The sequence below is a fragment of the Anopheles coustani genome, chromosome 3 (genome assembly GCF_943734705.1).
Source record: "Anopheles coustani chromosome 3, idAnoCousDA_361_x.2, whole genome shotgun sequence".
NCBI classification, from domain to species: domain Eukaryota; kingdom Metazoa; phylum Arthropoda; class Insecta; order Diptera; family Culicidae; genus Anopheles; species Anopheles coustani.
This window is the reverse complement of record NC_071288.1, coordinates 3,852,396-3,867,117: the sequence shown is the minus strand read 5'-3', so window position 1 is coordinate 3,867,117 and position 14,722 is coordinate 3,852,396. Positions and strand designations below refer to the sequence as shown.

At 45.1% G+C, this 14,722-nt stretch overlaps 1 non-coding gene across 1 annotated transcript; it reads right to left on the bottom strand.

Moving 5' to 3' along the window:
• Positions 1-424: 424 nt before the first annotated feature.
• Positions 425-506, bottom strand: Trnas-aga (transfer RNA serine (anticodon AGA)). The gene has a single exon. It is a non-coding gene; the product is annotated as a tRNA-Ser (tRNA).
• Positions 507-14,722: the final 14,216 nt, after the last annotated feature.

The following is a 14,722-nucleotide window of genomic DNA, read 5'->3' as shown; positions in this document are numbered from 1 at the left end:
TAGATATCTACTGAAACGTTTGTCAGCCCGTTTGTGTCGGAGGTGGTTTGGAATCGCTTCGATTACCATTCAATCGAGAAACATCAAATAGAGTATTTCTTGGTCGTATGTTGTTTTTCTAAATGCATGATGCATTATGAATGCGGTAGTACAACTGTTCATCCTGTTTTAAATAACGGATGTTTTAATATGTTCATCACGGTTGAATGATATAGTTTTTCATGAACTGCTTGAATGCATTATGATGACATTCATTATTTCAAAACGATTATGCCAATAGTTAGGATGTCAATGATCGCTTAGTGTTGTTTCTTAATTTATTATAGGAAAATTATAAAAGAAAAAGAAACCCAGCTACTACTTAACTACTTGCCTTTTTTTAAAAAAAACAAGCTTCAAAATTTGAGTCGAATTCACTTTGATTCGCAGTCGGTAGGATTCGAACCTACGCTCCCAGAGGGAATCTGATTTCTAGTCAGACGCCTTAACCGCTCGGCCACGACTGCCTTCGAAAGGATAGTTTGTTGGTCCCTACTTGACGGAGAAAGGTTTTTCATTTTCATCTATTTTTACATCGCATTCGCTGCTTTCGAGAGTCGTTCCCTTTTAAAATCTCCTCAAAATGGAAAATTATTTATAGATAATTTAAGTTGATTTTAAAACTTATCGTTTATCTTATCGTTGTGTTGTGCATCAACCTGGGCTGAAATTTCAACCATAACATAGAGGTTATCATTGCAATCGCCAGGTTATCATTACAATCGTGTTGGGTGAAGGATTATGTTTTACGATAAAACTGTCTCAATAAACACTCTAGGGACTATCGCTGAACACATGTCAAAAAAGGAAATGAGGAATTTCACCCCACCCGTCGCAGTAGAGAGCATCATCTGTGTTTTCCGTACGTTTCCGTTTTTTCGTGCACCCATCATTTCCAGCCCCAAAACTGTTGTCTTTTTAGCTGGTGTTTGTTTTGCATCGTTTTCGGTCGGCCGTCGATTTTTCTTCTGTTCCTCTCTTGTTTCCTATCAGATCCAGTCCCCGTCCCGACTCGCGTTTGCTGCCCTTATTTCGACTAAACGCACGTTCGACCGGGCGAGATGGGGAAGGAATTTTCCGCACGAATGGCACGATTCCGTGAAATGGAAAGAAATCGAAAGCGAGCGCAGCGCGCATAGTTATGCTTTGCCACATACATACATCTTGCGACGAAGTGTTCCCCACCCAGGAGGCAGAAAATGTCACGTGTGACATAAAAATGTTGTATACCCCGCGCAATTAGCGCGCAATTGGCGCGCAATGTAACAGCTAATTGCGCGGGTCTGAGTTACCCTCGTGGGCGATTTTGCGCATGCGCATGGATCAGAAATGGCGGCCCCCGAGTACCCTGTATAGTGATGGTCATCATGCAAACATAAGTCCGCCAGTTCCGTAATATTTTTATCAACATATATATTTATTTCGGTTTATTTTTAATTACCTACACCGCTTAAGACTATTCTTAGTCATAAATTTCACTACATATCACTGCACTACACACAACACTTGTACACTAGAGAATATCTTCGGATTCGCATCCGAGCAGCGGAATCCAAAACAAGCTTCCGACGAAAGATGCTCTAGAAATGAAAATAGATAGGAAATTACTATTGATGTTTATACACAATCAATGATGGAATACTCATCTTTTTTTGTTTTTTATCGATGAATTCTGCGAGAACGGATCGGACGCCAGCAGCAGCAGTACCTCTCCGTGCGGAAGAGTAGCGATGTAAACAACACTATCTATCGATTAAATATGTCGTTTTCGGGCTGAATATAAGCAGCAAAGCAAGCCCACACACAATTTCTTCACTCTTATCCATAAAGATCACTAAAAAACACAGAAAACACCACTAATTTACCCACTTTATTTTCACTGCGCTCGACGCACTCCAAGCCGGTCCCGGCGGCTGCCATCACTGAACGCTCCCTTGACAGCTTGACTGTGAGCGTGGGTTTGAGACTATGGTGGCCAAAAATAAGTGTGATCGTTGAACAAAAATCGCGTGTGACGAAAGTTTATCTGTCCTAAATTTTTTTAAATTTGATAATATTTTTTTGTACATGGTTGAGGTTTCGCCTATTCAACAATTGCATGAAAAATCGGTGATAAAAATAATTTATCCACCCGCAATAAACTTTGTCCACAGGACAACCAAATCCCACAATAATGTAGGCGGTTTCGCTTGGCATTGAGTGATTAAAAATCTGGTCGAAGTGTGAATTTGATTTTCATTGTTATTTTCAAATACATGGACGTAAATCATATTGAAAATGATGGAATCGAACGCATAATTTCTTTTCTATGTTTATTTCCGTTGTAAAATGTGCTGAAATCATTTGAAGTGCATTATGGACATGCTTTTTAACTTTTTTATTCTGTATAGTTACGTACAAAAGTACAAATACGTTTGGAATTTGACAAATTTGTTGATCATTAATCAAATCGACGTTATTTATTTAAGTTTTGCAAAAATGAAAACGGTTTGAAAAATTGACTAAGTCCCAAAAGAGCGAGTACGAAAATTCGGGGTCGAAGGTGGGAGTAGGATGGCCTGCTGATTGTAGCAATTGACCGTTGACGATGTTGCACATCGTTTGAAAAGTGTGGGCCAATGAGGGGTGGAAACGGGTGGAGACGGGAGAGACGTAGACGTGACACGGAATTTTGAGTTACCGCTGCCAGCAGGGCACCAGAAAACGTACCGTCGTGCTCTCACTGGAAAGGGAGGTTTTGGAGGGGTGTGTGTTTGGGCCAAAGCACATCTATCATTTCTCTAAGTCCACGCCATCACGCTTTGGTTTCGGAGGGGAAGGAGGAAACGGATGGACGGGGATTGGAAGAAGATGTGAAACATTGAAGCACTCTACTGAACCAGATTTGCGGCAAAAGGCACACGAATGGCCGGCCGGAGTGAGAGTGTTTGCGGCAGTGTTTAGATTTACCAACACACACCTGCGTAGGCAACGGCAACGCAAACAAGCAGCGAGCGTTCGTCAGAGGGAGGCTCGTCGATTGAAAAGATGAAAAACGAAGTAAATAACCACACAGCGTAATGCAATGCGATCATACGCCTCTTGGTGCATTGGTGCTGAAAAGTGTAAGCTTTTTGACACTTCAAGCCAATCAATCAGCCACTCTCTAATCGATCAGTCGATCAATCTGTCAACCGTCAAGCCAGATGCAACTGCTTACGCACACTGCCACAATTGCATGGCTTCGTCTCGGAGGCCGACGGGTTACTTTTTACCGTCGGTTCAGTGCATGCCTTAGTAACGGGGTCCAATGCAGGGATCTTGTTAAAGCAAACTGTCTGCTACTAAACGTCACTGCGGTGACGGATGATAAGCCGGTTGCACAGGTGTATGCGTGTGGCGAGAAGCGAGAGAGAAAGTGATACTGCGCCGCGATCAGTTTCGCATAGAAAACAACAAAAGGAAACTCCTGACGCTCTCGCACACCATGGCATTATTCGATGGGACAGTGATAAGCGTCATCTGTTTACAACTTCGCACTACGGTGATGCTACTACGCGTCATCGGTGTGTTGACTTTGCAGTGACGACTTTACGCCTTTTTGTAATTTTAAGCTAGGAACATCGATTTGTTTCCGTTGGTAGTGAAATCGTGTTTTAATGTTAGTAGATGGAAAATATTTTGGTCAATTAAGTGTCTGCCAACAGGAAAAAATCTATTAACTATTGTGGGAAAATGTCATAGTACATTAAAAAGTTTATAGGTTTATATTTTTTACTTACTGAAGTGGCTTTGTACTTTGCGTACGGCATTCCTATCTACAACGTAGGTTTTTCACCACTTGGTTTTAATTAATTATATGAAGTTGGACAGTGCTTTGCAAGCTTTCGAAACTTTGCTCCCTCGGTATTGTACCGTTCTGCTTGTTATAAAAATTGCCTTTACATTCCGTTTGGATCTGGATTTTCCAAACATATCCTTGGTTAGGCGTGGGATTCCACTAATACTCGTGGGTTTTTCATATATATATTTTTTTTTCGCACAAAACACCACGTAGCCGGAAGCAGACGGAACCGGAAGCCGATCCCTGCGAAGAGGAGGACCACAAATGTGAAAGCATAAATGGGAAAATTATGCGAGGGCATAATTTGATTTCCCAACACACACACACGCACACATTCTAACACACTACACTACACAACTACATCGTGTGCTCGTATTATCGCAACCAGGGACAAAAGAATTTCATCGGAAACCCGGTCCGATCGACGGTCGTTTTCGACGGTCTCGTTCTGGAGAGGAGGGCGCTCGTTGCGGAGGCTTTTCTTATTTCTACCGGTCCCGGTGCCTTTTGCCTGTCTAACCCAAATCGACGTTTGTGGGTCAATTTGTTCTCCGAAGGGTCAGAGAGAGAGGAAGAAAAAAAAATCATAACCCCTCGCCCGGTGCCCAAAAGAAAACATCACCGGAATCGAACGTGTCTCGACGGGGGAAAAAGGGTGTTCAACCTTGGAAAAGCCGCCGGGGAGGTTTAGCAAATAAATAAAAAACGGTAAAGACAGCTCCCATTTTGGCCAATCAGTTCCGTTTTGTTACGGGGCCCTTTTTGCGTTCACCGCCTCATAATCATCGCCCTTTAAGCCAGTGCGAGAGTGGAACACGATAAGCCAAATTTGATGGCAGCAGCTTTTAGAGTTCGATGTTTTACGAACAGCACTTCCTCTAAAGGGCGCCCCTGGGGGTGGCGATGGGGTTTACGACGCGGGGAGGATGGGAAGTGGTTGGTCGAGCTTCGCGCTGAACGCTTCTTTCCACGATTCTTGATTCGATTCTAGATTAAGCGATTTTATTAGCCCATCGCTTTTGGATACTCGGCATGCCTCAATCATTGCGAAGGTCTTCTTATCGTTCGCCGCCCGCCACCCGCGAGTTGTCGCGGAAACAAATGAACCCCCTTTTGCGGGGAGTACACACTTATGAACCCTCCTACCTAAACACACATACACACACACACACTCAGTACCCGTCACAGAAATGGTACCACGGAGCGCCTGGCGTCGAAAAATGCGTGCTAACAAACAATTTAGCATCAGCTTTGGGCAATAAAGAGAGACAAAAATGCTTCATCGCTTGCAGCCGGCGGCCACCCACCCACCAACCCAGAACATAATCGGCCGCAGTCCCACCCTCGGTTTTCCATCCCAAGACCACCCCCTCTTCAGCACAACCCTGCGCCCGATGCGTCCTATGACACGGTTGACCGAGAGTATTGACCTACATACAAGCTGCCTGCCTCTTTCTCCCTTCGACCCCCCCCCCCCCCCCCCCTCCCACAAACACCAAAAACAAAACAAAAAATATACACGGCGTTTGCTCGCTCGCGCGCGCCATTCTCCATTCCATTCGCGTTTCCAGTTTCCAGCTTCGGTTCGAGGCCGCCAAAGCAGTCGCCGTCGCCGTCGCCGCCGCCGTCATCGTCCGCCGGAGAAGCATTCCGCGAGCCGGGGAGCGAATAATGCGCTAACGAAATACCTACATCGTGGGGTGAGAAGGGAGAGGAGGGCGGAAAAGGGGGAAGTCGTGGGGTGGCTTTTCCGCGTTCGGCCTTGCTTTTTCGTAGCTCTTGAGTGCTGTTAGGATTTCGGCTGGCATTTCGGATTGGTTCGGATCGGTGGTCCGACCGGTGAATCTCGGCGTCTGTTGATGTGGACTTGAATTTTTCGGGGGAAACGCTTTGACGCTTTTTACTCACAAGTCCGTATTCTTATGTGCGGCCTTAAATCATAATGGTTCACGAATATGATGGGACTCCTTGATTGATTTGAAAATGGAACACAATGTGCACGTTCAAAAAGCTATCATAAAAATTTCAGAAAGCAAATGAAGTATAAGCTAACAGTCTGATCATTTCATTTCTCAATACCTAGTCTTTGAAATCATGACAATTCTTGTGCAATTTTTGGTCAGACAATCCTCTTCGTTAGCTTCGTGGGAGGATGATAATCAAACTATGGAAGAATATTATCTAATTCGAAGTAAATATCTCAATCGCCTTTTACATCATCCCCAGCATCCCTTAATCCTGGTTTTTACACGTTCCAGCATGTCCTTTGTTTCTGGAGTCCCGAGATGGAGCATCGTTTGCATCGGGAAACACCCGCTACCAGGAAAATCGTTTCCCGAGTGTACACGTACGCAAATCTTCGTTCAACTCTCGCTACCTACAAAACCACCTGCACTTGGTATGTGTGTGTGTGTGTACGCCGTGGATAACTGTCCACCTTGTCCCAGCCATTACGTCATGGTACGGAGGTACGGAGGCACATGGATCCCGGCCTAGTTGGAAAGGTAGTTTTGAGGTTGTGTCCTCAAAATGCCGTACGGGGAGTGGTGTGAGAGAGAAAGTAATACAGAGCGCTGGCAAACGGGCCAAACACACTTGCCAACTTGGTGTGCGCACAGAAGTTTAACCGTCAGACGAGAGAAGGGAGGAGAAGGAAGTGAAAATTGGTGAAACAAAGTGAATTCACTTTCACAAAAGGGCCAAGATGATTATAAACCCACTGGCCGGGGTAGTACGTTGGGTAAGGAAGGGGGCGATACCCAGCACAAAAGCAATATGCACGCCCTCTACATGTTACGTGTTGTTTGCATTCGATAACACACAAGGTAGCAATAACATTCTGACGTAAAGTTTCCAATCGTTTATCGGAGGCGTTAAGCCAATTGAAGAATTGAGAATGGATCTTGCGGAGTTGGAAGAAAGTTTTCTTCAGTAAAAAAATATATACAAAATTATTTTAAATGTTTTTTTAATGTTTGTTTTCAATTGCTATTTGACTCAACTTAACGTACGATTTCTTACCCTTTAATCAATTTTGAATATTTTGACATATTCAAAAGCCTATCAAACTCATGGTTCTCTTCGGGTTTCTTTTTAAATCAGAAACTATTGTTTTCCTCTTTTCTTTTAGACGAGCTCCCGATGAGTTTTATAATTTTATTGGTTACCCTTAATTCCCATTGTTGTCGTGAGTTTCTTTTTTCTAGTTTATTAATTTTTCTTATTTTTGGAGAAAATGTTCCACTTGAAATCTTTGGTAATAGATAAATTACAGAAATATGTTTCAGTCATCTTAAGGAGCGTATCAACACCAATTAAATCCCTTAAATCATGCTTCCTTATCGAGAAAAGGACACAGCAGCTTCTTAGTACGTGTGACTCGCACACAGGCACTGGATGCATGACGTGTTTTCACTTGATCGAGCCGAGAGAGTGGTCAAATGCAAGAAGTAACCCAAGCGGCCAGTCAGCGCTTCGTGTTTTCACTTTCTCATCGCGACGCAAATCGCGGCGGAATTTGTTTTCCCTCCCAACCGTCCCAGGGGCGCGTGCGGGGAAGGTAATGTCGCATTCCATCTCCAAACTGGCGGCGTCGGCAACGAGACGCGACGACAGCTAAATCGTCGCCCGATCGATTGATCGTCCCAGCAGGAGGGGGAGGCGGACATATTTTAAATGACATTTGTCGCATGAGGAAGATGGAGAACGACGAGTCAGAAGCAACAGTGGAGAGCAACAACGACGTGTAATGGCATGCGTTCCGTCTTGATCTTCTGACTGGGGAAGGTTTTTACTATCTCTCGGGTTTGTCGTTGCTTCCGAGTTCATCATCCACAAACGCCATAAACAACCAACGTTACAACGGCCAATCCAGTCCGATATTATACACGCGCGCTCGAGACGTTAGACGTTTGTATGTTGCCACACAACATCTACCGAAGATGCGCCCCCTCCCGAGGTGTCTCGCCCTGCCCTGCCTTTCGGTGAGTCTTGTGGTTCTCAAGGCTTGGATGTTTGTTTGTATATTGGTGCCGGTTTGAAATTGTTATAGCTTCTCTCCCGCGCGCTCCCTTTCCCTTTTGCTCTCCTTGGTTAGCCATCAAAACGCAAGACGGGCGACAAAGAAACAAAACCGAAACTGGAATAACGAAATGGAATTGGAAGAAAACAGTATTTGATTTGTGTACCATCATCATCATTGCTCGGTTGCATACTTTCAAACCACTTCAAATGGTGGAGGTGTAGGAAGAGGCAAGAAGAAGGTGAATTTTAGGATTTGACCATTTGTGTGTGATGTGATTTGGTGCGTATTTATTCGTTAACAACAGTTTCACAATGATATGAAAAAATGTTCATATTTCTTATCATCGTCCTACTTGGGGAAATACTCGTACGTAAGAAATTTAATTTCTTGTTGAAAAAAGTGGATTTCCCCGAAACACGATCAATTCATCCAAAATACGTCACCGTTAGAATGGGTAGGTTTGACACTTTTCCAAATCATCGGATGCGATACATAACGCCCGAAAGCATCATGCGTCATCACCGATGCCTATGACGGAGTACAAAATTATCGGTTACACATTGCCCGCGTCACCCTACTTTCGTTCCGCCCCTCGTTTCAAATACGCCCAACCCTCGGACCAAACACTTGCAAAGATATGCCAATCATGTTCGATGTGCGTTCCATTCCGACCCAAGCAACCGAACCAGCGAACCCCTCGATTTTTGGGATAAGGAACCACTGTATATAAACTCCATTCTCACGCTCTTCCGAGCGAGCGGAAATCTTCCGTATACCCAACGAGTGAGCGTGACCGAATCTTTTTATTTTCTCACCTCGCTTACCTAACCGACTCACCGTGTGAGAAGATTTGCGTGGAGTCGCGAAAACTAGTGTTTCGTGTTTTATTTCCCTTCACAGAGGAAGCTAAGGAGTCGCCTAACGACGGGATGGACCTCTCCCTTCGTTGCAGTCCCTTATCACGGGCCTCCCTTCCCCACCAATCTCCCCAACCGTGACAAGCTGGCGGCTCATTTCTCACATCCGCATTTTTCCCTGATACTTGCCATCGCTATGGAAAGATTTACGTGCGATGCTGCGGCGTTCGCTTTTATTTTCCTCACACAACGCACACACACACACACACAACGTTCCAAATGCTGTGAGCGTTACCATGGCAATCCACCGCCACCCTTCGCCCGCCCGTCTCATCGTATTGCCCGAAGACGAGAGGCGGTTTGCGTTGAGTTTTTTTTTTCTCTTCTGTTTTCTTCTTCTGGCTCTCTCGCCGCCTCTTTGGCAATCTGTTGCCACTTATGAAATCGATTAAATTATTCATCGACTCCAATTGTGTAGCAGTACCCCGGTTCCGTCGTATGTTTGTTGGGATCAACGGCGCTCCAGTTGTCGGTCGGTTTTGAGGGAATGATGCGTTACTTCTAGCGTTGCTTCGTTCGCGATTTTCGAGGGAATCGACGCGAAGAAGGTTAGGACGCGCGCTCACTGCTACACTGCTTATCGCCGTGCACATCGTACGTACCACAGCGTCACACATTCGACGACTGTCAAATGGGAGGCAGCTCCCCAACGTCCCTCCCTCCGAACTCCTCTTCGTCCACCATCTTTCTTCTCGTCGCCGTCGCGCGTTCATTTGCATTAGAGCGCTGCTGCTGGGGTAAGATTTTACGCTAGATTAAACGCTCACGGAACGCTTACTTGCTGGCAGTTTCTGGGAAATGGAACGGACGGAGCGAGAGAGAGAAGCGGAAAAACGCCAGAGACACAGCACAGCACGAAAAACCCGGCGTTGGCGTTGGCGTTTCCAAACGCACACTCACAGCCACTTCATTACTGGTGGTGATTTACTCCGGTCCGTTAGACCCGGTCCCCCGCCCACCCGTAAATTGATATGGTTTAGAATAATTAAGCAAACATCCTGGGCCCTTGTTCGCACCGTGGCCAGCGGGACCATTAAACGGAAGTGATGCTTTTGTCGTGTGTGTGTGTGTGTGTGTGTGTGTGTGTGTGTGTGTGTGTGTGTGTGTGTGTGTGTGTGTGTGTGTGTGTGTGTGTGTGTGTGTGAGAGAGGGAAAGCGCTTTCCTTGTTCTTGAGCTGCTAAATTAGTGTTTTCATAAATTATGCTGGACCATTTTTAAGAGATTCGATTGGCATCAAAGTGAATCTGTGCCGCGCTCTTGATAACCAAAAATCAGAGATGGACTGGCTTTTGTTACAAGCTTTTGGACTAGCTTCATCTTGTATCGACTTTCCCAAATGTCTAAGATTTCATACCTCATTATCCCCAACGAAAAGGATTTGTAAAAGGAAAATTAACACCGCCTTTCGGGGAAAACGTCGGTTTCACTGACACTCTCGCCTTTTGGCCCTTCGCGCCCTAATTTTCATTTAAACGACGTCCGTCTGCTGAAACTAATTTTCTCTCGCATCAGCGCGACGCACCGGATCAAACTTAATTTTAATAGTCCCAGGGCCCGAAGGACTCCTGCTGAGGCAAGGCTCGGTAGATCGGTAGAATCCCTCCCTCGGGGACCTTGGTCGCTGGGCAAACATACGAATTTACATGAATAATCTTCGGCTAGGCCGAGGATGTCCCGGATGTTCTCGCTTATCGATGAATCATTTGATCCTTTTTAGGGATTAGTTTGCTGGTGTCGGCGGGAGGTCAGCGCCAGTTGACTCATCGGAATCGTTCACGCCCTAAGGCCCAAAGAAGGGGCCAAATGTTGACGCTCGTTATCATATCAGGATAGTGTTTAGCAGAATTCCCTGGAACGAAAGCCCACCCTCCGTGACCTGGGTTTGATTTTTGTCTTTATTTATCGATTCTCAGATGGTTTCATGAATGACACTTCGTACGGGGGAGTTAATTTGGTTGGTTCTTTGAAGTTCCTATTTGATCGAACATTAACTTTCAACGTTACGTGTCACGCCCCAAACCACACTCTCCCATGATTTGGATCTACATAACAAACATAAATGACATAAAATTGCTGCCGTTTCAAGCAGCTCCTTGTGCTCGAGAGAAACGCCACTTCTATCAAGAAATCTAGCCAAACCACAAGCGCTTCGAAAGCAGATTCAAATGTTTACCCTCTGCTCAACTCGACGGCGATCGTCGAGAAATCTTATCTCGGTTCGGGCTTTTCGGTTTTCGCAGCTGATAAGCACCCGCAGAGTCGCACCGCAGACTGCTTGGCAAAACAAGGGACCGAAGACGCTGTTTTCTGTTCGTTGAAACAAAAACTCTGACCTCGTCGCAATGGACGGCCGTTGCGTTCCTGCGAGCCGAAGTGAACGAACTGAGATTATTAACATTCACGCCATTGGGCTTGAACACAACTGGCTACAAAAATGGCTCAGACGAGTTTCTTTCCTTTACTTTTCACATGCCGCCATTTCACAACGTCTTCCATGGATTCTCGAGATTGGAAGAATACGCTTGAACCGATAAAACCAACTTCCATTAGTTGAGCGGTTCCACCATGGTTGTATGATTCATGTTTGTTGCTCGTTTGTACAGGATAATTCTATGATGAAGCATGTGCTAACATGAAACTATTTTCTAGTAGTTGACAGAGAAACGAAAATTTTCGTTGGTTCAAAAAGATGCAAAATTTACAATGCTCTTTGGAAGCCTTCAATAGGATAGGGAAGAAAAATAGAAATTATTTCAAGCTACAAACTTAACCGAATGAATAATTTCATAATAATTGAGAGATAATTGTAATGCTTTGATAATAACGTCAACGATCATTGGACAAACAGTTATTCCTTCATAGAACTCAACCAGCTTTAGATTTTCTCCACCGTTCGGTGGCCTAGTTTGTTTTGTTTTGAAGTCCCACGCTCACGGAATCGGTCTTCCTGCATTCCGGACAAACACAAAGATTTTTCGAAGTAAAGCTTATTAAATTCAGCCAACATTTCCTTTGATGGGCAACTCTCTCTTTCTTGCTCGCAGGAAAATCATCCTGAAACACGCGCACTGATCCTGGAGCCTCTTGTGGCCCGGTACGTTACTTTCCGGTTGGTGTTTATTTGCTTGCTTTTCGAAGTGTCAAACTACCGTCGTTGGCTGTTTTTTGTCATGCACGCAGACTCGAATTCAATCGTCGACAGCAAAACATGCCCCTATTCGGGCGAGAAGTCGTGTGTACACCACGTCCTGACCGGTGGCCGGCCGGTACATTCTACCAGGAGAGTGAAGCTGTTCGAAAGAGAGGAACGCTTTTAGAACGAAAGACAGAGAGTGAGAGAAATTGTCGCTTTAATTCGCGATAACGCGTCGTATTATCTCGCGCTTCGGCGTGACGCCATTCTTTTGTTTGCTGGCAATCAATGGTGAACCAGAGTGGGCTGAAGTATACCGCCAAGTGTCGTCACTGCGCTGTGGCTGCACAGATTTTGACAGGTGTGACGTCACACGTACACGACGCGTCACTCGAGGCGGCAAAACCGTGCTCTACGCTACACCTGATCGATCTACTCTTGGGTCGGATTGATTCCGTCTGTTTGTTGTTGTTATGTGACGGATTTGCGACTCGGACCGTATACAAGTCCACGCGTGGTACATTTGTTGTTTCCGGTATACGTAATACCACAAAAGTAAGGAGACGTTTGATATTGTATGAATGTTTTAAAATATGTAGAGTAGTGCTCTCGTTCATATTTTTCGGTTCAAGCACGTTTCAGTTTAGTTTGTGTCATCGATTCGCCTCTCTATTAGCATTTCTCCTACATTACCATAATCATACGAAACCTTCAGGTATAATGTTGAGGGGTTTTTTTTCTATTGTCAGTATGTTACTGAACCCCGATTGCGCTTAGGATAAAACGGGTAGCCTTTTTCTTGAAGGCACCTCTGACACATCATCCTTCACATGGCCTTTCCCTTCGTGTTTCTATCTTTCTCCCTCGTCCAAAGCAATTGATAAATATGGTACGGCCGGGTGTACGTGATCGTTGTCTTTTCTTCGATGGACGTTTGTTGCGCTTCTTTTTCTTTAGTCGTCTCTCTATCACTCTGGTAGCGGTTCAACATGCGGGATCCGCAAATCCTCATCTAACCGTCGACGACGTTGTCGTGAGACGTGGGTGAGTAAGCACTGTGACGCCGGCAGTGAGAACTGGTGACCAGGTTCCTTCTTCCTCGTTTGTGTCGGGTGCGTTTTTGTTCGAGCACGCCGGAAGATGATGTTTTACGGGCCGCTTCGTCAGGAAGAAAGAAATTACTCGTTCGGTTGGTATGTCGAGGTATCCAGTGTTTGGATTTCGTGAAGCAACGTGAACTGAGTACGCTGTGCTTTCCCTTGAGCGTTCGCTATGCGACCGATGGGGGTGGGAGGACAAGGTGGAGTGTGAGAATATTTTCTCCTTGCCATTTTTTCATCCTAGGAGCAACCATTCCGCTGAAACGACTTTGATAGTCGATGATGATGATAAAGAAGCCGATGCATATACCCTCTATTTTTCTGCTCATTCTAACTCTGGCAGTTAAAATTTTTAGCTACTTACAATTAAAATTAGCTTGCATGTAACTGGCCTATCTTATAATTCAATGCCGGTTTTAATTCTTTATAGTAACCGGAACAATTTGAGGTTATGGTTTTGCAAGATTTTATCAATTTAATTTCTTTAATTGAATTTCCAGTAGTTCAACTTGACGTCGATGTCAAGGTAAAGCACGGGAATGTTTTATTCTACTCGTAAAGGTTGTTGTACGAAACCTCTTTTACTGTAGTTCTTAGTTCCAAAAGCTATTGTGGCTGTTTTTGTTGTTGAACGTAACTATACCACCGTAAAACGGCACCTTCACCGTTAAATACAATCCAACCCTGGAGGCTTAGAGTTCCGCAAAACGAAATGATTCTGCAAATTTAAGAACCCAATGTATCCGGAAGGCCATTTCGGATGGCGCATTCGGAAAAGCAGGAACCGATTGCGGATCCGTTCCAAAACCTGCTGCAGTGGTTTGTGCTTCTTAAAAGATCATTACCACCACACATCCCTTCCCTACGGCAGTTCCATGTGCAGTGTGTTGCGTGTTCAGGAAGGAGCTGGTGGATAAATTTTTACGTGTTTATTTATTTATTTATTTGTTTAAAAAGTTGCACTCCACTACCTCTTGGGCGTGTTATAGGAGAGCACACGCTGGCACCGACAAGAGAAGGTCATTTGCCGGTTCGTTCGTTCGTACGGTCGTTGGTACGTTCATTCGTTCGTTCGTTCGTTCGTTCGTTCGTTGGTTCGTTCGCTCGTCTGGTCCGTCAGCATATGGAAAGGTGTTCACGTTCGCACACACATTCAGGTGCCACACGGTCGTACCGAACCGCACAATTAATCAATCCCTCCAGCTCAGCCACACGCCTGCATTCCGCCACATCTCCGCCAGGAGGGAGCTCGGTGCAAAATGGTAGCGAATGAACCCGTCCGTACAAGAACGAGCGAGTGAACAAGGCAAGGGCATGTGTTTTAAAGGCCGGAGCAACAAAGAGAGAGAGAGAGATAGAAGCTGCCGGTTCAAGGTCCATAAGGTGCAGTGCAGAAAAAAGGGTAGCGGAGATAAGCAAACAACGGTAGCGATGGGGTGGGTACAACAAAGTGACACCAGTCACCCAAAACCACTGGCCAAAGCTGTTGAAAAATGGTAGTTGAACCGTAGCCTCCATCAAATTTGAAAGAAAATGACTATAAGCAAAACCCTAACTCCTTTCTTTCTTCTACTCTTTCTTTAGGTTTGTGTTGAGCTATTCATGATTGCTCTAGTGCGACCAACAGACCCGACCAGCACCTAGTGGATTTCGGAGGGTGGTAAGTGTGGTAAAAAAGCATCTGT